Below are 25,874 nucleotides of genomic sequence, written 5' to 3'. Positions count from 1 at the left end.
AATAATTAACAGGCCCAGGTATCGCCTCTACCACCAAAGTATTAAAATGAAATGCTACTCAACTTTATCAGGCAACTAGAATATACAGGGAGCAAGCGAGCGAGCGAGAGAACGAGCTCTGTATACATCTCACGGCTCGTTATTCTGAAAGCTGATGAGTGGAGAGATGCTAGAGTCAATTAGTGTGAAGTGGAAGGAAACACTAACAATATCAGAGCCCAATATGAAATGAAAAAACTCTGAGGTTGTTGTTATTCAATCTGTACGACGAGGACAGACGGACAAGATGTTTTTATTCTGTCTGTAGGTCACATATCAAGGTCATAGCATGATCACTGCAGAAAAATAAAACACACTGCGTGATGGTCGGCGAGTATCTGTGACCAGGTCGTGACATTTCTGATTCAAGAGGATTTCTCCCAAACTATGAGACAGGTCCTTTTCTGGCAGTTTCAAACAGCAGCAACACTATTTCCTCCCGATTAGAAATCACAGAAAAACAGAGCTGAAGCAGAGGCCACGGAACAGCAGACATTTCCACAGTCTGAGCCAGTGAGTCAGCCTCCATCCAAGCAGAGCTGAGTACTGTTTATCTCCCTAAGATGGGTGCTGCTGATTTCTTTGTGAGGAGAGATTGCAGGTATGCAACCTTGAACCTCCAGCCTGGCCTGAGGCGATCGGTCATTAGAGTGAGGAGGCGAGGTGAGAGCGGGCCTGCTGGGGAGCCTGCGGCCTGATGCGCCGCTTTATAAGTTTATACGTCAGTTATGAAATCAGAGCTGTGAGCTAGAGAAGAACTTAAGTACAATTTTGACAATGAGTGGACAATTTATATTGATTTTCTGGTGTTAAAATTCCCCTTGATGGAAAATACTATTCAAATCATTGGGGAAACATGTTTTTTTGTCTTACTCAGAGTCACATGACAAGATTAATATTTGAGATATGAATTCTAAATCCTTTTGTCAATTTCCATTGTTTTGCTTAGTTAAAAGAACAATTCAACCTTTTTTATAAAATTCCCCTTTGCTCTCTGGACAAGAATTGTCAATGGTTAGTTAGCCTATAGCTTAGCCACACTGGAGCCTGGTTCCGTCTAAAGATAACAAAGTCCTCATACCAGAGCCTTTAAAACTCACCAGTTCATAGGCATTCGTGTAATGCTTATAAAACATTGAAGGTTAAATGCTAGACTATTTTTCAGCTGCAGCCTGGTAAAGACACAATCCTTCACAAACCTGGCGAGAAAAACAAATAAGTGTGTTTCCCAAAATGCCAAACTATTAATCAAATATTGTCTCTGCAAGAATACCTCATTCAGCTTCTTTAATAATTCACAGCAGCAGCATCTCTGTGATGTTCCACTGCAGTTTCTGCCTGTCTTTTTTTCTGTTGTAAAGTCTTAAAGTTATAAAGTTTTGAAGGATCACTATAGTTCAGTTCTAATCTTGGCCTCAAGAAAGGTTCATGTGGTCTTTAAATGAAGTTGCTTACCACAGCATTTTGAACTGATTCCTTGTCTACAAAGCTCTCAATGGTCTTGGCCCTCACTAATTCACTAATCTCCTGAACCCACATTGTGCCTCCAGGTCACTTGGGTCACTCCCCGTTCTCCTTTAGATACTTAAGTAGGCCGAGCTTTTCTCTGTTGCTGACCCTAAACTCCTTGTGTTAACGTGTGTTATTGATCATTTAAATTCTGATTTAAAATCCAGCTTTTTAAATCTAGCTTTTAGTTCAGATTCTGTCTTATTATTCTGTCACTTTTGTCTCACTTGCTTTTATCCTAAGTCTCTTTTATTGCATCTTTCTCTTGCACTCTCTAAACCGTCCTTACTAATATAGTTTTCCTTTACGATGATTGAAAAGCACTTTGACTCAAGATCTGACTTGATACAGCGGCACTTTCAGTTCCCAGTTAGTGCAGCTCCAATGCTCCTAGTTGCTCATTCTCATCCATTTGTTGAAAATCTCTGACTGATTGTAACTGTGCGGCTGTGGCTCAGGGGGTAGAGCGAACCAAAGGTGCTGCAGTTTGATCCCAGTCTTCCCCATTCCCAATGTCAAAGGGCAAGATACTGAACCCCTGACGGCTGTGCCATTCTCATAGAAAAAGTGCTGCCCATAGATGCACTGTATGAGTGTGTGTGTGTGTGAATGGGTGGATGGCAAAAAACTGTACTGTAAAGCACTTGGTCGTCAAGACTAGAAATACAGATCATACAGATAATCACTAATTAACCTTGTTTAGCATAAAGACTGAAAACAGGAGCTATTCTTCATTAAAATAAGAAAATATAACTTCCAGCATCTGCAGTTTTGTCTCGTTTATAAGTTGTTTCTTTTATGCTAACAAGCTAGCTACAATCACCTGGGTTCTGTTCAGTTAGGGAATGAGCGGCGTCAGCATGTTCGTTAAGAATGAAGCGGAGGAGGCTGCTTCTGTTCACTCGTTAAGAAACGGTTCTAATCTGAATCAACAAACTGCTCATTAGGAAAAGACTGTTTTCTATGTGTACACACGTTAGACGCACAAGATGCATTATGTAAAGCCTTGGAGATGTTGGATGTCACCTCAGGTGGATTTGGATGTTGCTCACTGCTTCCAGTGTTTGTGCTAAGCTGGGGCCAAACATGACACATGACTCCCATGATGCTAGAATATCTGTGCAATCACGTGCTCTGTGTAGGTTCCCATAACATAACGTGTGTTAATGTGCTTTGAGGGAAAAAACGTGCAAACCAAAATGTGTTGTGTTTATGTGGTTAGAGCATTTAAACAGCACCTTGACACCTATTTCCAACATGTGCAAAACAACGAGAAGGAGTGAGGTGTGACAGGCATACAAATAACTTTAAATATTAATCATTAAAAAACGTCTGTATTGGCTGATAAGTGGTGTTGGACGCTTCTGGGAGAGGGAGATGCAGTTTGTAATTGACAAAAGTGTGGCTTTTGATAAATTCATGTTAAAAGCTACTATTTAGAGCTGATTTTAAAATTATGTAATTTGGTTTATGAGTAATGACGTCAGCGATTCGACAACTCGTTGACTTTTTTGAATTTGTTTGAGATTCACATTAATTTTCCCAGTTGGGAACTAATTTTCCCAATTACTGTATTCTGGCACATGAACGCACAATAGTTCTTTAAATGGATCAGGTTTTCCCGATGAGGGTCCGTGAGCCAAACATAATTTTTCTTTGCTGTTTTCAAGGCAGACATTTTTGACATGTAATAGCAGGAGACCCACAGGTGTAATGAGTAACATAAATTATGACTGGGTCCATTGTAGTGTGCACACTGACTCAGTAACACCCCTTAGTGTTGCACATAAAGGAAATAGAGCCATGATTAATGCTATAAATAACAGTGTAAGAAAGAATCCATCAGCAAGGGCTGAGAGTTTGCAGGAGTCCATTACGAATAGTTCGCTTTAGAATAAGGAGGAGAAACCAGGGGCAAATCCAGGGGTGGCTCCAGGGTGGCACTGGACCCAGCTGAAATCTGATTGACTCCTGAAGTGCTCCTGTCCTGTAAGTATTATTTTTTTTAAATATACTAGTCACTTACTAATAATACTAACAATGCGTAGGACAGATTGTAGATTTTCTTTTAATTTACAAGTTTGTTTGAAGAACACAATGTGCTTGAAGAAATATATTTAATATAAATAAATATATTCAATGATCTGTGGCTTTGCTCTAAGCTATAGCGCTTCTTCAATGTGCACCTTGCTGAATCAGGAATTGTGCATGGGTGTTGGTCATAAAATTGGCCCTATGTGTAATTTGTGGTCCCCTTATGGCCCCTGAATTAAAAACTCCTAGATCTGCCCCTGGGAGAAACTACACATTCATACAGAAGCCAGTTGGTTGTAAGCAGCGCTCACCCTCTTTCTCCCCAATCCAGTGTTAGTAAAAACCAATATGAAGCATGTGAAATTCATTTTGATCACACGTTGTTTCAATGGAGGGAATGACAGCGTCACCGTGTGCATCGCTGCTTCGATTAATGGCCCCTGCACAGCCCCCGTATCAAGATGCACTCTTCTGCTGTGCATTGTCAAACAAAGACACAGCTTTAGTGTCAAACTGTGTCTCAATGTAACGTGGCGTCTTTCCAATCTGACTTTTGACAGAAACGCACGTTCAGCTGGTACAGAAGGCTGCCGATGAGTGTGTGACTTTTTGACGTAATACACACTCGCCCGGCCGACTGATTAGTCACAACACACTCTTGTGTTCTTCCCCAGCAACACAAGGAGAGAGGAGAGGCAAGTTGTGAACTTCTGTTTCCTGGAGGAGGCATAGCTCCGGGTAATTCATGCTCCAGAGAGAAGTGGTAATATATTTGGGGAGAAAAGAAATGTTTCACTGTTTCCTGCTTCGTGATTTTCTATGTCTCTGTAATTAGTTTGATTTCCAGGAAGGGAATTGTTCACATGCCTTTGGTAGAAACACTCCTTCAACAGTCGGATTGTGGAGTTTGCTGATTGCACTGTCTATCTCTCAGCTAATCACAGTAGACTATGGGCTCGAGGACAACCAGTCTTCCTCTTTAGTGCATAATGGTAATTGCCATTTTAGCAGTTTATGTCCAGAACAATGTTCGTTGTTCAAATGTTTAAAAAACATTTTTAATAAAAGAGAGAATTGTGGGAGGACAGGAGCCACTATTTTCATTTAATGTCATCAAAATGTATTTCTTCATCGGAACGTGGCATGTGGTGAAAAGCAGTAAAAGGTATATAATTCTGTGATGGGTTTAGTTCAAAGCTGTGAAAGGATCAGGATTTTGTAATTAACACTGTACAAAGGTTCCCTGCAGAAATAGGCGATCAACTGCCATCGAGGACCAAAAGTCTTTACAGCCAATCAATACTTTGAACCAGGCCGGAGAAACTAATCAGTGAAAGGAGTGAGTGGCTGGAAGAAAAGGCTGACCTCAGAACATGAAGTCTATAATCATTACAAACACCTTCTAATCCGTTTTGACTTTGCCTCAGTTTTTATTCAATATTCGATCTTTAAACCACAGTGAGACCCTAATTAACGTCAGGGACACCGGAGCCACTCTCTGGGTCAGATGACACCGAGCGGCTACAATGTAAATGTCTGACATTTTTCTCAGGAGGAAAAGGGGAAACCGTCATGTGCCTTCTTGTATTTCATGACCTCAAACATTGAGTGGCAACTCACAGTGTGATGACAATTTAGCAAAGAAAGTAGACAAAGTCCCTTATCTGAAAAAGCTGAAACAGCATCAGTTTCATCTATCTTATCAGTTATATGATTACATTTATTATCAAAATAGCTTCTAAATATCGACAAATCGTTGCAGCTCTACAGGCATAAATCACTCATGTTTTATTAATGTAATTACTATATTGAATTTAAGAAGATTTGATTCTGCAACTCCTGAAACTGAAGTTGAATCAAACTGAAGTTGTCTCCAAACCCTCGTTAAGGTTGTTAAACTAATATTACAGGTCTCTTGATTTTGAGTTGTGCCAAACACCTAATAATTTCCTAATAATTAGTTTACAATTGCTTTTGATGCATCTCAGCGGTTTCCAACTAAACATAGTTTTGTTTTAAATCTGACAAAACTAAATTTGAGACATATCCAAGGTCACTGAGTATCAACCCCACGGTCCATTTACACAAAGATCCAGTCCACAGTTATGGCCACACTCTTTATGCGGATGATTATGTTGTATATATATATATATAAATGCCTTAAAATTATACAATACTATATCCAATATATATAGTTTACATTTGAAATTAATTAAAGTCCCTTTGTAGAGATCTGCTTTCATGTCATTTTACCCAAGCAGTAAACCTCTTTGGAAGCTGCCTGCTGCCGGCAGAGTCCATGATAATTGATGAGCTCAGTTCGGGTTTGCTCAGTTTTTACTTAATTAGAAATGCAATTATTTGTCAAGGATGCTATTTTAAACCTGCAGGGTGACTAGTATACAGGGGAGAAGACGACTCATCCAGACCTAACCTTGGTGAGGCAGCACCCACCCAACTGCAGGTCAGTTGGAAAAACTCGGTGAGTTGCCATGGTAACTGATTAGTGTCCAAAGTCCCAAACAACACACATTTACGACTGTCAGTAAAGATGCGTGATCACATTTTAACGATAACATACAGGCAGAGAGACCTAGAATATATTTTCGTTCAACCACCGTCTTTGTTTGGAAGCACGACCTGTTTCTTTTTTCATACACACTATGACAGGGTTATGTAATGGATTATGTTGAAGGCATATCATGTTTTGCAGATCATAAATCATCACTGAATCTGAATTTAGTTTAATTTGCTTCTCTTTCGGTTAGATCCAATTAAAGGTATCTTAATTTGCACATAAATTAACTGAGATTAATGGAGCGGGGAGCGAAGATCTTCGTAACAAATGGGATAATTTTGAGAACAAAGAGAAAAGGCTCCGCGTGTGAGCTCACAATAGATTCTAGCCCAGGCAGATACATACGGTTTCCGAAAAAACAGACGGAGGGAGAAAATATGGAGAAACAATAGACAGAGGGCTGTAGATGCATTGTTAAGAGCAACGCGTTTCCTTTTTCACGTGTCATGCTTCACCCACCTCCCTCCTTCCTCCTCCCATCCTCATATGCCTCTGACAGGCTCTGTGTGGGTGTGCATGAGAGAAAGAGAAGGAGAGGGAGTGATGGAGAGAAAAAGCTCTTATTTATGTAAAAGCTGACATGAGAGGAGGTGCTCAGCTGAAGCACAGAGCCTGACCAAGGCTCTTTTAACTCTTCACAGTGAGAGCAGCACCAATCAAAACCAACAATATGCTCTCCATGACGGCAAAAATAAGGCATACCCAACTTTTAATCTGTTACCTCTATACAGTGTGTCAGCGGTAATTACAATTTCCTATGGCTGAAAAATCCACTGCCTCTGTATATTCACAATTTCACTCTTTAAAATGACACCAAAAAATGACACAAGGCAGAAATCCTTCACTGATATTTCAAATTAACATGAAAATGTTATGCTTTGAGTTTAATCATTAAATTAGATGTAAAAATTTGTAATCTGAAAAAGCCAGTGAAGAATCTTGAATTGCATCTGCTCCGATCGGCCCGAGTGGAACAAAAGAGGACCCTAATCGTCTCTACAGGTTCTTTGGTTCTCAGCTAATTCGCAATTATTTAATCGTAAACAAACGCTGTGCGGAATTATTGTTCTAACGCAGAGTAATTAATCATCTCCGCCTGGTGAGGAGTAAAATGGCAGAGGAACTCCTCAGGATATGTGAACGCTGTTAAACTATCCACTCTGCGCCTGAAACATGGGAAATCAGATGCAACAGAGAGATATCATTCACTCCTGCCCACTGTTAATGGCTGCACTTTACCACTTTCAACTCCATCACATTCTCAAAGACTCAGCACATCTGATGAAATATTAAAGCCAGAGTACAGTGGGAGGTTTGAAGATTTTTTTTTTTTTAGGCAATACATTTTCTGCTCACTCTCCTATGTGTAGTGGTTAAACACATGCTCCAAATAATAAAGAAGCGGTAGTGGTTTAGTTTGGCCCCGGGCTTCCTCTGTGAAACATCAAACACTTCAGCAATCTTCCCCTGGGAGAGTTGTGGCACACAAATACATGATGCAACACGGTACATCCAGTAAAGGTCAGTCATTGAAAATTTGAAATGTTAATTTTTCTTTATTTTTTGGGGGAGAAGCAATGAGAAGACTGAGAAAGCGGACGTTTTTTGATGTTCTGCAATTATTTGTCCCATGTCGTCAACAGCCAGGCCTCATCTATTCCATCGTTTTACAGACACTGCCAATGCAATAATACATATTAATACAGTTATACAAAGACATCAACATGCTAAACAGGGGGAAAAGACAAATCAATACAAAACCAGCAGTTTATATTTGTTATTTTGATCATTTTGTCTGTCTTTAAGCAGAATTACTGATCAGATTTTCATGAAGAAACCTATTGAATCTGTTTCTTAGCAGGATGACACAAAAATGACAGATTACCACAGACGTTGGTGGAAGGATGTGGAGTCAGGGAAAAAATAATTACATTTTGGTGCGGATCCGGCTCAGGGGAAAGATCCAGGATTTTTTGTTTCACATTATTAGATGTTTTACAACATTTTCACAGATTTCTCAGTGAATAACTTACGGATCTTGATGGATCTTGATGAAAAAACTGATATTTATGAGTGTGTGCAATTTAGTGCAGATCCAAATGAAGATCCAGATCTATATGTGGGTTCATAAGGGGACTTATTGTTATAAAATTGTGTAGTTGTCGTGCACATTTGCCTGTAATGCAAAACTGAAACAGCTCTTTCTAGTTCAGACGTGCTTCTCTCCAATGTATGCGATGTGGAAGACATTTAAAAACTGTACCTTTAATATTCCTCTAATCATGATCTAATAATCTAATCTAATAATAATTATCTGCCTTTGACATCTACAAAGACAAACCTGGCAGCGTTTTGAAGTAGAACAAGAGGATTTGGATATTTATCAGATTATAGTTTTGCTGTGACAAAACAAAATGGTAGATTAAGCTGATATGTGATATGTGCTGCCTCCCAGGGCTACACTAAGGATCTAATTTGTTGGTTCATCTCATTCCACACTAATCAACTGATATAATCAATTTCTGTGGGACAACAGATGGAGGAACTCTGGCATCATCCTCTTCACCTCCATCAGTGTCCTGATGAAAATGGCTCCCAGATGCCCCGGCCTGTACAGTTTGGACTGACATTCAGTAACACTGCCAGGCACCAACAGGGACGCACAGGGATTAATCCTGAGGTTAAAAGGCAGATGATATTTCCGCCATATTGTGATTTTACGAACATTTCCACAGCGACACTACAAAGCCATGTGGGCAGGAGTGAAAGGGTCACCTACTGCTACATTAACAGTGGTGTGTCACAACAGCTCAAAATGTCAACCCCTGGCCTTTGTCCCCTCCCCTGCTGAGCTCACAGTCGTCGCTTATCAATAATAAACAGTTACACACACACACACACACACACAAAATATTGCCTACACACACACAACTCTCAGTCCTCAAACATTCTCAGCGTTCCTATAATCTGTCCCTCAGTTGTGTAAGAATCTTCTTCTTTATATCTTTAGGTAGTATCAGGCAGGTCACATACTAAAAGTAATTGATCATTGTCTGTCTCTAGAATTGCTGTGGAATCCACCTGGCCCAATTCCCCACGGCCGTTGGCATGGCAACCGAGGTCATAAAGAAATCATCGACCGAGACTCGAGTCTGGGCAGGATCTCATCATAACCCAGCAGCCCTACAGCTCAGGGACAGGTTCACGCCTTGTTGCCACACATGTATGAATAGGTTACAAACACGCTCCTGTAAGGTGGACAAACTTACATTACACAGCATCAACTCGCTCGCCTCGGTTTTTTTTCTCGATGAATCGTTAATGCCTCTGTTTGAGACAGACGGCTCCCCTGAAACTTCCCCCAGCAGCTCACAAGATCTCCATCACACCAGTGACGGAGGGAGAACGATCTCACGCAGCAAGGAGCGAGTGAGCCAGAGCACAGTAACCTTCTGTACAGAGTAATGGCACCGGAGCCTGTTGCCATGGAGTCAGGTAACATGTGCCCAACTCTCTCTGATATACATCCATGTGAGGAATGAGTAACAACTGCATGGCAATCAAGCAACGGGCTCAACAGGAAATTTCCTATTTGTTTAGCTAAGTGTACGAAATAGATGTAGGAGATGAGAGCTAAATGTGTGAGTCTGTGTGTGTGTGTGTGTGTGTGTGTGTGTGTTTGGAGGATAATATATACATATTGAATATAAGAGATTTCAAGCAAGTTCACTGCTCTTCATTCTGCCATCTTGTTTCTTAATGTGTACAGAAGGGGAGGTGTGAGTGTGTGTGTGTGTGTGTGTGTGTGTGTGTGTGTGTGTGTGTGTGTGTGTGTGTGTGTGTGTGTGTGTGTGTGTATGTGTGTGTGTGTGTGTGTGCATGGAAAATCATTATCAAGGACACACTTGTGAAAACGAACCAATACACTGTTAGATGTCGTCTTCTGTTAGAGGGGACGAATCGTATTCCTCTCACTTTCTGATTTCTACGACACAGCTGCTCAGTAACCGATCGGATCTGATTGGCCGCTGATACGCCCTCAAATTCAGAATTACATAACCCTTCATTTCAATAACAAACAAGTGCTCTTGTAGCACCAATCACCTCATAATCCATTTATGAGGATTAAATTCTTACTGCAGCTTATTTGGATCAGGACTAACAAGAAATTAATTGAAAGGGGTTGACTCTATAGGAATAAAGCTCCATGGCTCAGCTGGCAGAACAGACTGAGAAACGCTCGGAGTGGGTGACAATACTGTTGATATAATTGGGAACATAACACGCACTCAAATTGGCCGTCTGCATTACTCATGCGCTGCTGTCATCAATAGCTGGAAGGACGTTATTTTCATGTGCAGAAGCTGTGCACCCCAAAGGTACAAACAGATAAAGGAAAATGGTTACTTCAAACCAAACACACACACACACACACACACACACACGCACACACACACCCTCACACACTACTGTTCACGTCCCTGATGTGCTAATTGCTGGAGGTGTGTTCCTGAAACCCAAAGAAGGACTCTCTTACCTATAGATGTACAAAAATTCACAAGGACCTGAAATGCTGCAATTAAAGGGTGACACATTTCTGCTCCTCTCCCACTGTGTGTGGGATGGCCTGAAATAGAATTGCAGGCTTTCAACAGGCGAATTGCGCGCTACGCCGCTGCACGGGCAACCATCCTGCGTCTCAGCGAGGGGGAAACAGATACTGGCTGCATACGTAAGCCAGTATAAGGGAATTTCACCAACTGATTTGACAGACAGGCGTGATCAGGTATGATGACAGGGGAGGCTGTGCACGGGGCAGTGGGCTGCCACGGGAGTGTGACTCTGAAATGGCATCACAAACACACACACACACACACACACACACACACACACCCCAAAGTGGATCAGCTTCCAGACTGAGCCCATGACCTTTGTGAGTGCAGCTGGGCAGGCAGTGGTGGATGTTCTTCCTCGACTGCTGCTGCTGCTGCCGATTCACAAACTGAGGCTAATTCCTGTTGTGAGATGCCATTTACATCGCTTGCCCGAGGGTGTAAATCTTTAATATGGGACCATTATTATTCCACAGAGGCTTGTGTTTGTGGGGGTGGGCTGGTATGGGCTGGTGGTGGTGGTGGTGGTGGTGGTGGTGGTGTGAGAGTAACATGCATACCACATCTATACAGGGGTTTAATTCTTTGTCTGTGCATGTGTGCATACGTGTAAATGTGCCTTGTGTGTGTGTGTGTGTGTGTGTGTGAGAGAGAGAGCGAACAGAAGAGAAAGAGTCTGTTGCTATGCGTTTGTTTTTTTGTGCATGTCCTCCCACTGGTCTCCTCACATGAAGCATCACAGCAGAAAGGAGTTGAACACGTATATACTGGAGCTGAGCCATTTCCCAGTGATCAACAACACTTGAGCAATAACAGCCCTGAGAGTCTCAGCACAGTATCAGAAGGCGGTCATATTCCTGCATCGTCTCAATGCTGCGAGGGACAAGGGCTTGAACCCCCTTTAAATTGCCTGTTGTTTGGCAAGATTGTTCCATTACTCCGATGGATTCCAGGGTTACAGCGCCAGGAAAGTCATCGCCGACTTTTAACCGTTGAATCAAAGCACTATGTTATTTATCAGCCTATCCCACAGTGGAGGGTTATACTATATGGGTTATTATGTAACTTTTGAGTTATGTAATGGATCAAAAACTAGGTGCACACTGGTTTCCTCCTTTCTCCTACTCACTGTAAATAAAGTAAAATGTGGGGTTTCCAGAAAGAAACCATCAAAACAATCTGTCTAGTTTTACGCTCTCAAGTTCTCAAAAAGTTTAATATAAAATATATCAGTGGGTGGGTATCCATCCAATAACAATATTAGGAGGTGGTTGATCAAGAAAAACAGTGGGTGGTGCTAATTTTCCAAACAAATCATTGGAGAGGAAGAGCACCAGTCAAACAGTAAAAGCCTTGCTAGAATGGTGGAGAATGGCAATTCATGTTTGTGTCATGTAAATGTGAAACATCTTCCCATCCCTTCATATCTATCTGATGTATTCACCTCTTCAGTGGACATTTAGGTCACATGCTATAAGTGCAGCATGATTTATTAACCAAGTCTTTTTCCATTGCACTTTGTTGCATTTTACTTTTATCAATAACCCTTTTTTTTGCCTTACCAAGCATAAAACCTTTTTCCAAGAGTTTTCCTTGTTTTTGTTCCCTGCAGTTCTACTCACAAGACATTTCTTTTACAACCTGACAACACAATGGTTGTGTTAGGTTTAGGCACAAAAACAACTTGGTTAGTGATAGGGAGAGATAATGGTTTTGGTTAATATGGGTTCTGAGTTATGGTGAGCGAAAAGATTGTGATTTGGACAAAATTTACTGCTTCTTTAAGGCTTTTACATGCAGTACTTGCAGTACAATATCTATTTGTAGGAGAGCCGCCACACGGCTGCTCCACTGGCATTAATAAATCTAGTGCTTCGTTCCGCCAAAAAACGTGTTCCCTCTGTACATATCTCAACCAGTGAGTATGTATCATGTAAAATGCATCGCAGTTGCAGTGTAGTTGTACAGAAACTTAATTTCTAGGAGACAGATTTGCTTCTTTGATGGTTTTATTGGCTTTTGAAAAAAGGCAGCACCAACACTGCAGTTCAAATACTGTGTGATCCTAAAAGGAATTCTTTGTTACATGAACATGAGCCAATTTAATTTGGGAACATTTAAAAAAGTAATCAGGTTACTTCCTTTGGCAAGTTTAATTGCATCAGAGTTGTTATGCAACCTACAGCTATGCTCATGGGTTGTGTCCAGCTCTGACAATGGCACACACATGAAACACCAGTCTCCTCCTGTGATAAATTATTAAAAGGGCCATTTATTTAGGGCTGAGCAGACAAATCCTCTCTCTTATCTGACATCTATGATCAAAATTTGGCTTGGATACCACAGCACTGTGTTAATTTCACAATCCCAGCACTCTCGCCAGAAATAATGTTATGAATCCCAATATATTTCCATAATCTCCCTTTTACTGGCAGCGAACGAACCACAAACGTTTTGTTTTTAAACCAACGCAGATGGGCTGACAAATGTGTGGATGCAGCCATATGGGAAGCATTTACTGCTCCCCATGCATGTGTAAAGGGCCGTGCATTTGAAGAAAGAGATGTCTTTTGGTGTTCAGTTTGGAGAATCTTCTGGAGTCCTCTGTCAGGTAGCAGTAAAGTATAAGTGGTGCACTGGTGAAGGAGCGAGTGTCTTCTTAAATATTCACATTATATATTCTGAGAAACAGCAGATGGACCCAGAAGGATTGAATTGGGCGGAATGTTGGTTTAAATATTGTGCAGTGGAAAAAATCCTGCAAATCAAGAAAGAGATTCTCTAGTGGGAAATCAACAACCTGCAACATCTGTTTAAGTAATGGGTTTAAAGAAAAGGAATCAATACTTACTATGTAGAGTTTGGTACCAGCCCAAATTCAAAAGAGTGGCGAGAGTATAGCCACTGAAGGAATGATTCATTTGACACCCTTCATCATTGTTGCTCCCCCTTTTTTTTTCTTTCTGAAAAGCGGTGGTTTTGTGCCGCGACGAATCAACAATGGACAAGTAATGACTCATGCGAGAGTCGTTCCAAAGCGAACAAAGAAATATAAATTGACTGTGACAGTACAAAAGATGCAGATGATGAGATGGGACACATCGATCAAATCTCAGCGGATCAGGTCAAAGCCTAACAAAGATTTAAAAAGAACAAATCTGTGTGTGTGACGGTGTGAAGCTGTCGTGTGTGTGTGTGTGTTCACAGTGAATTTCTAAATCTGTGAATTGCTTACACCTCCATGACTGGAAAACCGGAATGACACGCTAAGAGGAAAATTATATTCGGCGACTGCCGGTAAGAGTATGATTACACATAGACAGGTGGGCGCTGCCATTATCCCTGACAGAGGCTGTATTTTTACTGGCCTCTGACCCCACCCCCAGTGCGATGAGACGCTGGAGAAAAGTTCAGCGAGATAAACACCAGCTTGTCTTTGTGGCTGAATGAAGAATACGGTCACTCATAATGGCCGCGTTTCGACCATGCAACAAGTGCAAGAAAAAAAGGTCAGTGTTGGTCTGTGTGCAGAGGTGATCAGTTACCATTAGCCTAAAAGCTGTTCAGCTAACAGCTCCGAGCTGTAGACATTATCAAAAAATAAGATTAACTAATGAGAAAAAATCCTGATGGCCATTAGCAGTGAGTCTGTGCAACTGAAGGGCAACAGCAAGATGTCGCCTCTAAATGGGTTAGAGCACAGCACCGGGGACCATTACTGTGTGATTGTGTGTGTGTAGTGAGCCAGGATGGGATAAGAGGAACAATTATGAGACCCACTCATTTAGCGATAAGAGCTACGACTGAGCTGGAACGAGAAATAAATATTTTAGGCGGCTTAATAGAGGGCAGATAATCGAATCCGATTGGGTAAAAGAGCAGAGACGGTGAGTGAGATGGAGATTATGTAGAGCAACATAAAAAGGTATAAAAGATGACAATGGAGGTGAGGAGACGAGGGGTCCGGGGTGGGGAGTTTCTGTTCCTGACTGAAATACAAATGAAGAAAAGATTTATTAAAGTGCAGCTTCAAAGCTGTCAATCTGTCTGGAGTTTAGCCTTTATAGGACTTTAAAGGATATTTAATAAAAACCTTCATATCTAGTCTTATAGATGTTTAATCTAATTACAAATATTACTTCATGACCTGAGGGAGCGATGTCAATATCTGACACTTCAGGAATGATATTGTTAAAAAGAAAGATGAAAGTTCTCGTCTGCAAGTGCTTTTGTAAATGTCAGCTGAACTAATTCCCTGAAGAGTTGAAGACACAATCATCTAAATAAGACAACTCATATGTGGAGGTATAATAAAATATCCTTAAGCTAATTAGCCTCTAACTGTTTTTTTTTTTAACAATCAGGCTCTCCAAAGGCAATGAGTGTAGTGTAGCATCTGTTCAGCGAAGCCTATACGGCTACACACAAACTGAAAAGCTCTGTATATGTTGTTGGATTAACAAGCACCATTAAATCATGCTTGTTATAAGAGTAAGAGGTACTTAGCTCCAAAACCATTATTGGATGATTTAGGGCTCGCCTGAGCGACGCTCGGCGCAGGCCATGCATGACACTGTGAGCCCAGGAGAACGGGGGAACATCCCGCTGTTGGAAAAATCATTAGCTCAAACCTCAAATTCAATTACCTCCTTGGTACTGGATCTCCCCTGATGGTCCTCCAGAGAGTTGCGCCGCCCAAATAGCTTCCATAACTCCCCCACTTTCGTAAGTTCCCTCCGCAGGACGAAACAGCCGGCATCAGAAGCCGCCATCGACAGAAACCACAAAAATTTGAAAACACTAAGAGAAACCACTCGGGGAGCCAGTGGGGAGCGGTGGAAGTAAACAAATACAAATCAAGCACAACATGCGGGGGGTAATGGTTTGTTGTGCCACAGGACTGAGTGACCACACAGCTGGAGGGGACGCACACAGAAACATGTCTCAGGTTTTCATGCAATGGTCGTCACTGCAAATTAAACCCACAACAACTGAGGGAAAGTACGCAGACCCTTTACTTGAGTAAAACTATTCCATTACGAAGAAGTATTATCAGCAAAATAAAAGGAAAGTATTGGTAGAAGTTTTTACTTGCTCTGCAGCAAAATGCTCCCAAAAGGTCATGAGATGAATCTGAGGGGTTATTTAGATGATTAATTTGAGAAAATAATTACTCTGACACAAAAATCTGTATTGATATCTGTCACTTTTCTTAAATCTGAGAAAATATTGGATGATTTGATCTTTATGGGTTTAAAATGGTTATTTAGATGAATTCAGCCATTTTGCGATTCAATGTTATTTTTTGAGTGTAAAATCTGAAACTAGTGGTCAAATAACGACTTCAAGCAATAGCATTAAAATTGAAATACTCATGTAAAGTACAAGTACCTCAAAACCGTACAAGTAGGCTTCTTAAGGGCGTTTTCACACCTACCTGGTTTGATCCAGACCTTCAGACTTTTCAGTTTAGTCCGAACCAAATAACAGGTGTAAAAAATGTCTCAGAACATGGTCCGGACCAACAGACCAAAATTGAGTCTGATCAAAAGAGGAGGTCTCCATTCAAAGCACACACACATCTAGTTAAACCAATTAATATCAAACATATGTAGAAGCAGCCCTCGTAGGTGATGACGAATAGACATACGTCAGACAAAAGTGTATAGTGTGCTCCTTAAATTGCAATGTGAGACCAAAATAATTGGATCAACTGTAATCGACTGTAATCAACTGTCTGTACTTTGCAGACTTTTAGGTGTGAAAACACCCGCAGTGAATGTACTTTCCACTGCTGGACTGTAAGTGCCTGACTTTCCAAAGTCAAGTAGCATTGTCTTTACAGAGAAAAAGAAACAAAGCCGAATACAAGTGAAGAGCAAAGACCATGTGTGTAACACAGAGAGAAATAAAGTGAGAGTGGGAGAGGCAGAAAAGGGAGTGTGTAGGACGTGAACACCATTCTATACTCCTGGCTTCAGGGGAGCCCTGAGGGAACAGCTGAGCCCTGCAGTGTCGGTACGCCATGGGCTGAGACGGGCGGATTAACAGTGATGTGATTCTGCTTGATGAGGGGGGAGATGGAGCCAGGTGGTGCAGTAACACACAGATAATCTGTTGGTTAGGAGTATTTGTGTATGTGTGTCGTTTCTTTACAAAGGAGGTGTAATAGTTAACAGCTTCGCCCGTGTCACATCCTCATCTCGTCAAAGTTGTTCAGAGTGACGCAGAGTTCATATGAGAAAACAAAGAATTTCGATCTGTGATGAAGTGATTCCACTGGGGGAAAAGAAGATGTAATGGAACACACACACACACACACACAGACACAGACACAGACACAGACATTGTTGACTTTTTCTACATCATCTCTAGGGTGCAGTGCTGCTTTTACATCCACATACATAACATAATTTGCCTTGTTAGAAAATCCTAAATTAAATCAACTTGAATTATGAGTGGAAAACGTCTCTCACTATTTCTTTAGCAAAGCTCTGGGGATGGCAGCATTGGTTAGTCAGTCAGAACACAACTCTGGGCTGATTACATTTTACACAGGCTTTCATGGTCACTAAAGAAGGTTTCTGAATAATTTTGGTGATTCTCTGACTTTTCATCTAGCACCACCATCAGGACAAAACTTTAAATTTTGTCGTGTGACCAATTACTGTACTTTACATTTAGTACCATCTATCTAGTGATTCCAAAAATCTCTGTCTCTATGTATGTCGCTTGCATATCCGGAGAACTGTTCATCTTATCGGCTTCACACTATTGTTAAGGGGCAAAGGAAGTGCAGCGTCAAATTTGCTGCGATTTGGGCACATGGTACATTCAGTATTAATACATTTTTTATAAAAAGGCGACCAGTGCTCTGTAGCAGCAGCTGCTAGGACTCATCACAGTAGGTGGCGCTGTTAATCACAACAACAGCACGTTCACAAAAACATCCACTGATTCTCGAGTTCAGGGTTCTGCGTTCTGAGTCAAGCTCCACTGAAGTTTGAAATAAACGGGTGAACAGCTGTTTGTGCAGCAGCGGTGTTGAGGCATCAGATTTCTGTGGACTGAGTCCTGCGGCTGGTCTTTGTTTGTCTGCGGCTCAATTAATGCACTTTTACAGTTTCAGAAAGAAAGCTGCAACCAGCATCACCACAGGTCAAACTAACAGCTCATTTCAAACAGGCCGGTTTAGAACGGACCCTGCACTAGTTTAGCGAATTTTAGCAGAGTAGACTGATGCTGTTCCTAAAACACTAAAACAAAATCATGAGAATTTAGACTTAACTACGGTGTTATTTCATTACAGCAATCGCAACAGTGCTGAACAGCCACTTGAAACCAGCAGCGATAGTGAAAGATCAGATGCAGTGTTTATCTTTCTCCTCCTGTGGAGCCATTTTATTTTTATTATTCATTCATCATCTGGATGGAAATGAACTCCTCCACTCAATGCAAATAGTTTATTGCATCACATTATCGGCCCTACCATCCTGATCGTCAACTGTTTTTCATTCCAAGATGGAAAACCTATTCAGCTATGAGACGAAATACACTTTTCATTGTTTTCATGCATTGTGAACTCTATTAGTTATACTTATAGAGTTTCTACTGCAGATGGAGTCATGAGACGGATGGAACTGTGAAAACAATACATCGGAGAGAAAATTGATTTGTTTTTTGATTTGAAAAGAAATTAGGTTTATACTATAATGCAAGATAACAATATATTCTACTGTAAAAACACAAACCTGTATTTATAGCAGTGGAGTCCAATATCCGATTCATGAACGGTAAAGTATCTCAGGACAGTTTGTTAAAAACTATGTCGGTACTAGTTTGTATCTTATTTTCACATCCGTCACGTCAACTTAAAAGAAACTAGAACATAATTTAGACAATGTAGCCATAAATCTACCGAGACCCTTTACAATATCATCATATTACTAAGCCCTAACAAATCAATATAAAACCAGAAGGGTGCTTAAACAGCGCATACCTCCACCAAGGCTAACGCCCTATCTCGCCATGTAAAAGAAATTTAAAAGACATGCTGGTTTATCTAGATCAGTTACAGAATGTGAGGGGTATTTGCAGTCAGTCCAGAAGTTTTTGCGTAATTCAGCAGACAAACAACCAGACAAACAATCTTAGGTTATGGAAACAACCTCCTCGACGAAGGTAACAAGCCTCTACACCAACGTTTACTATATAAAGATACTGGAGTGATGTGGCTGTGAAGCATATTACGAAATGGCATCACTTCAGATGACACTTGACTGAGCACGTATGTCCTATTTGACAGATGCACATTGAGTTGGTTCCTCCATCCTGTCATGTCATTCCTGTCATCTTGATACGGGTAGAGGACGAGACGTCGGAGAGAGAGAAATGAAGAACTGATGGTTTGTACTTTGGTACTTTGATCAGAAGAGCAGAGGAGCGCTTGGTTTTTACATATCAATGAAAAATGGATGGAGTCAAATCTCATTACGAGTACATTTACAATCGGGACGCATACATTTTTTACATTGTCTGATTAAGTTTGGCATTTTATGTGCATCAGTGACTCTTTGCATGTGAAACTATGCTTTCCTGTATCCACTGTGTGCGTATGTGTTTGCGCGCGTGCATGTGTGTGCGTCTGCATGTACACACATTTTGGTTTCACAGGCCCAGTAATGATGCCATTAGTATGAGGCTGGAGTGAGTACTGAACCTCAGGGCACAGCAGCACCACAGACGATTCCCCTGGAGTTAACTTTCCTCATATTCATCATTCGTCAGTGAGGCCAAACCAACACACCACAATCAACACCAGCAGCGGCAGCAGCAACAGCAGCAGTACTTACATCATGCTGTCACTCTCCCCTGGCAATAATCCATACACCTGAACTATGGCTGCAGCCTCTGTTTCTCTTTTGATTTGAAAGTTTTAATTTAAGAAAAGTGTCGTTCTCTGACTAAGCAAAAACTGGATGTTGTTTTCTTGGTGAAGCCGATCATAAGTCAGTCAGGGACTGGGTTGAAACTGTTGAGACACACCGAGCCTCGGTGCCAATGAAACGTGTGCTGTGATGAATCCCATTTAATCCCCAACCTTTTACGAATCTCCGTTCCTCCTTGTTGTCCTCTCTTCTCCCAGTTCACCTCTTTTATCATTGCGTGTGGGGGCCATTTTGAAGCAGACCCCTCACAACTGTCGATAGGGCTGTCCAATAAGAGAGCAGGGGAGCAGATGGCAGCGAGACCGGCTCCAGATGGAAATTTTTGGCCAGAACAGCGAGGTTAGTGCAGAAACACCCCGACACTAAGTGCCGAGGAATCTTTAAAGAACCAAAGTGAGTCAGGACGCTGGTGTTGATGAGTCCTGAATAATGTCGTGGACAGGACCGCGCTTTGGGAACAATTACAGAACTCTGCTTTGGTGGAGTCACAGCGGTCTCAGTATTATTACTACGATAATATTTAATGAGCAAGTTAATGATTGGCTCTGTCTAAAATAATTCAGGGGCTTTAATATGACACTTGGGAGAACATTAGTCATCAGGCAGCAGGCAGCTGCAGGGAATCATCCAGGATCCACTTCAAGAGAAGCGCGATTGAGCTAACGACCGGTTGGGGGCTAAATATTCACCTTTCGTTTCACGTTTGAAATCAAATCACGCCGTCTGCACCTCAAATATTATACAGAGCATGACTCACTGGATTTACTCTCAGTGTATTTTAGACTTTCCTCTAAGCATTTGGGCGGATTATCAAAGAAGTTATCTGTATTAATTCCTTGTAGCAACGGGTTAAGATATTCTACTTCCCTGCTTCAGCAGAAACAGCTCAGTTAAGAGACAGGGCCACCTTATTGGAAAAATCCATCTTGGTGGCATCATGATTGACAGCTGAGACTGATTGGTCAAGCGCTTGTATCAGATTGGAGACTACGTGACTACGAGACTACTTAATTTGTCACCAGATTGGAGACTACGTCTCCAATCTGGTGACAAATTAACAAAATGGCAGTGTGCGTATCCGGGATATTTTTACCTCATTTCTGGAACGTGGGAGGAAGGGGAAACATTGGATTTGATGAGAATCAGAAAACATTAACAGACCTTTCATGGCTATCTATAGCAACGCAGGTTATTGTCAAAGGTGCTGTGATTTGCTTTTTGTGCCTTTATATTATCATCGTAACTCAGGTTGATACAAACCAATGGTCTGTGTCATTGCAGGATAGTGTTTTGACTTCTTACAATATATCTTTAAGAAGACAGTTTTATTTTGTCCACGGTGATTCTCAATCGTTCTCTATGATGTAGGTTTAATCGTCCTTTTAATTAGCTTCTGAAAATAAACCAGTTTTTTACACCTCCCTTTTTATCTTCTAGCACCTGAAGCTGTGTGACAGTGAGGTGGGGGGGCAGGACTCTCTCCCATCTCAGGGGGAGTGGGGGAGATTATTGACATTAGAGCCCAGGCTCCCAACAAGGGAAGGTCCTTCAAAACCCTTGTAATTAATAGTCTGCTTTTATTAGCAAATTAGAAATTTTAGGATTTTAAGTAAACCACGTTATTGCTACAATCTCAATATTTGACTATTTCTTATCTGTGAAACAATAAAAATGTTTGTGTTTGAGCATCACATTACATTACAAAACAATGTTTCTCAAATAAAACGCTCAAATTCAATAAACCAAACAGGTTATACTGAGTTATAATTAAACATCAATAATCACAGTTTGGTAACAATCCTGTCTTTTCAGTTTTAACATCAGGGCCACCTTTAAGTTATAATATTTTATAATGTGAAAATACTTTTCAACAATTCATCAAATAAAACTTTCAATTATTCAATGAAATATTATTAAGATTTGAATTAACCATCATCACAACAATTGCAATCTTTTCTGGGGCAACGCAAATAATTTCACTAAAATCTGCATAATCCTTGTCAACGAACACAGTCTGAAGTTATTTAAATTTGGATTGCTCTTTTATAAACTAACCATTGGACTGAAGTTTTATAAGTAAGGCTGCTGTCTGTTATGATCGTCATCCTCTGTGAACTCCTCCGCACACATTGTACCTCACATTGTCAAGATTAGAATAGAAAAGGACGTCTTCTTTGACCCTGACATATCACTGACGCCAAACTGATCTCAGTGTCCCACCTGAGGCGTCCAGCGCCGCAGTGGACCGTCAGGTACCTGGGACGGTCAGTGTCTTTAACAGTAGCAGGGTGAGCGCTCAGGTCTCAGCACATGGTGTCACACTGAACGTCCCACTCTCCCAACCTAACGATTCTTTGCTGCTAAAAGCTGCTTCAGTGTTTTCATCCATGTTGAGCTGTAGATGACAGTGTGTGTGCTCTTTGTTCTGGCTGTGTCTCGTGATGGGTCTGCAGTGTGCTGTGTGAGTCTCGGGCTGCGTCACCGCTGACTGTAATGGCTGAACACTGCAGGGTGGAAAAACCACTGCAGCCTGCATATATTTATATCCTTTTTTCCCCCTCAAAAACTAGATAGAGAACACGTCATCTGAGACATTTAATGAAAGATGAGTGTTAGGAGCAAGTCGTTTATATCCATATCAATAAGAGCCACTGGACCCTGTTCTTGTTCCTGTATGGAAAACAGTGAAGAGTCAAATTAAATTAAATGCGAGTAACTTTTCTCAACAGCTAATTAGTCAGAGATTGTGAACTGTAGAAAGACTGTGACTGTGATCATTAATGTTTTTCTATGATTAACATAAAAAAGCCAAACGCTGTATTTGAAGGGGGCAGAGCTGGTCCCCATCATAACCTCCTGAGTGAATACAAATTCCCATTTTAATGTAATCAGGCACAGTAGGACGAGCTCATGGGGTCCTGCTTGGAATTGGCTGTGGTGGGGTACAGGTTTTCATTTCCTGTTCACGAGCCTTTTCTGAAAGGCAGTGTTTTAAGCTACTGTACAAACTATCACCATGGCAACCAGAGCTAACCTAAAAATTCAACAAAATAGATTTTAAAAAACCACAGGAAAACAACCCCTCCCCCCCCCCACTTCTTAGGGTTTCATCTGTAATTACAAGAGAAGATCTTTTATCTGCGGCTCACTGGGCTTTTTTTTTTTGAGTGGGAGGGCTAGCTTAATACACGGGTAGGAAGGGGGTAATTTATCAACGATTTTTCTTTCGGTTCCATCTGTTCATTTCAGCTCTGCACCCCATCACCCTCATTCTGCTTCATCAACCTTACATAAGAGAAAGGTCATACTACATCTATTATTAAACGACTCAGTCATGGTATATTTATACATTATTAATCACCTCAGCGTGACTCCAATCTGAGTGTCATATATGTATCAGCACAAACAAGTCCGCAATCTCTCAGGAGCAACACAACATCAGAATCATTAATAACGTCCTCACAGATTCAGCAAAGTGAGCCTTTAAATAAACGGAGAGCGGTGAGGAGGCTGCCTGTGATCATGCTATTGTTAGAAGAGAAAACTGAACATGAATGGCAACGCAACTCTAAATACCAAACATGTCCTTAGGGGGAACTGAACAAGCAGCCTTTTGTGCAGTTGATACGATTGTATAACATCTGACTGAGCCACCTGAACTGTCAGCATATCAGGACCATAAAAGCAGCACAGAAGCAGAAATGTACTGTGAAAGCACCGCATGGGGCAGAGCAGCAAGAGCTCGGAGACACCCGCCCACCCTTCCTGAATCAGCCGTTTCTGTGGCGACCAGAGTGGAGGGGGGTGGAGGGAGGCGCTCGGTGAAAGTGAAGAGACAAACATTTGAAAGCCGGTGGGAGGGATGTGAAGACATGAAGGGTTGGATGGATGGATGGATGGATGGATGGATGGATGAGGGGACAGATATTTTTGAAGGATGGGGGAGGAAGGGGTGTGGAAGGGTCAGTGGGGAGCTGATTCCTCAACATCACAGTCAGTGACAGATTGACAGTCGCAGGCAAACAAACGCCAGCGTCCAGCGCGTGAGACAAACACTGAGGGGATTTTTTCACTCTTGGTGGCAGCGCAGTTCACGGTCATGGCTCAGGGGTTTAAACCATCCAGACGCTGACAATGTCGCTCTGTGAAATCTCACTCAGCCATATGGTCCCATTCAAAGCCTCGTCTTCCTCTGCCCTCTGTGTTTTCGCAAATCATAAAGGCTTGAAGTGAGTCACGGCAGATAAAGGCTTTCTTCCCCAGCAAACTTCAAAAGAAGCGAAGTTCATTCAACAGGTTGTGAGCTGGGAGGAAACAATTCTGGACCAACCTGCTGATTCCCTGAGGTAAACACTCATGAGCTGCCATTACACACAAATTACATCCCAGCATTCGACAGCACAAGCGACAAGTGTTACATACTAACATGGAGGAGAGGCAGCTGAACCCTGACATGTTTTTTATGAACAGATTGTAAGACAGATTTATATAGAAAACGAGAAGCACTTTGTTAGAAAAAAATCTAAATAAATATGGCGAATTAAAACTGTGACATCACTTGAAGCCCTCCTGTCAAAAACAACACATGAGGAACAAAAGAAACCCTTTAATATTTCAGCTTCATTTTAACAGCACGTTGCACTTTGCTCATACTGCAGGAAAACAAGAGCCACACATGATGTTGCTCATTAGATCTTTGCTTCATTAGATTATGTAATAGACTGGATTTTCCTGTCAATGCCACAACAAGCGGGGATGGATGCAGTACACGTCTTGCGCAGTTGAGACAAAAGCCTCATGCTGAGCTCAAGAATAACAGTGAAAATCTGAAATGTAAACACCTTCGGTTGTCGATAAACTACACGCACACACACGCACACACACACACACACACACACACACACACACACACACATCCAATGAACCGAAATAAATGCACAATCTGCATTCCATCAAATACACATACTCTGTCTGAAGCGCAACATCTGTGATGACACAGTGTTCTTCAGGCTTATTCTTTTTTTCTGTTTCTAAACAAGACTGAGATAAGAGTAGCAGAGCTCAAACTGTTCCCACTCCACCCACTTTCTCGTTCAGGGGGCACATGGATTAACACATGGGGATGAAATCAGACAGGTTCGCTCTTATGAGCAGCAACGCCCCCCCACCCCCCCACCCCCACTTGTCAATCATAAGATACACAAGCCTTCACATTAAACTCACCTGCCTGCAATCATACATGTAAAAACACGCCCACCTGTCACATCCAAACGCACACACACACACTGATGATGGATTCGCCTGATTTATAGGAGAAAACTTTCAGCAATGCCCGTTGATGTCATTAGTGAAATAAAAAAAATAATGATCATTCTTAATTGTTAAGTCAAACTGGGTGTACACTGCTGGGAGTATTTCATCATGAGGCTGAGGAGACTCACCTGTCTTTGTGGCTGGTGTCAGGCTCCTGTTGTGCGAGGATGCTCAGGCAGAAGATGACTGGACTCACACTGGACACATACCAGAGGACAGACGGGCTCTTCTCTGCTCTGCTCTGCACTGCACAGCTCACAGCGCTCTCCTCCTCGCTCCAAGTCTCAGAGACAAACAGCAGCTCTGCCTCCGCTGCCTCTCCCACTCTGCCTTTCACACTTACTGTAGCAGCAACAGAGGGAAGGCTGGGGGCTGCAGACTCAGTGATCAGCACAAGTCTCTCTCTCTCTCTCTCTCTCTCCCTCTCTCTCCTCTCTCCTCCAGGCTCTGTGTCTCTCCTCAAGTGTGGCTACAGGCAACCATGGCTGAGGAGGTGAGCAGAAAAACAGGGAGAAAGTGAACAGAGATGAAGTTCACTCCTTTTGTGAGTATTTATGTTGTGTGTTTTTCGTGGGAAAAAAACAACAATGCACACAGGCATACAAGCAGTGGGAGAAAGCTTTACTCCCACCTCCTGCTCCCCCTTTTCACCACCACCTACCCACTCACCCACCATCTCCTTGCCAGCCCCACACCAGCCTGTTAAAATGAGTCATCAGCTGTCAGCCAATGGTACGTCGGCACACAGCCTCCGATTAGAATAACAGGAGTATTTATGCTCTCCTGTTTTGAGAAAATGAAAATGAAATGGAGAAGTGTCTGCGAGGACTTGACATACTT

The 25,874-nt window shown here is 41.8% G+C and overlaps 1 protein-coding gene across 4 annotated transcripts in view; it reads right to left on the bottom strand.

The window, feature by feature from the left end:
• The window catches only part of LOC117764650 (prickle-like protein 2), a 39,841-nt gene extending 14,241 nt beyond the window's left edge, over positions 1-25,600 (bottom strand). For all 4 annotated transcript variants that reach the window (XR_004614420.1, XR_004614421.1, XM_034590596.1 and 1 more), the window contains exon 1: positions 25,163-25,600. The gene's annotated coding sequence lies outside the window, so the exon portion shown is untranslated. The remainder of the gene's footprint in view (positions 1-25,162) is intronic.
• Positions 25,601-25,874: the final 274 nt, after the last annotated feature.

This window comes from Hippoglossus hippoglossus, chromosome 7 (assembly GCF_009819705.1).
Source record: "Hippoglossus hippoglossus isolate fHipHip1 chromosome 7, fHipHip1.pri, whole genome shotgun sequence".
In the NCBI taxonomy this organism is placed as follows: domain Eukaryota; kingdom Metazoa; phylum Chordata; class Actinopteri; order Pleuronectiformes; family Pleuronectidae; genus Hippoglossus; species Hippoglossus hippoglossus.
This window is presented reverse-complemented; position numbering and strand designations above follow the sequence as displayed.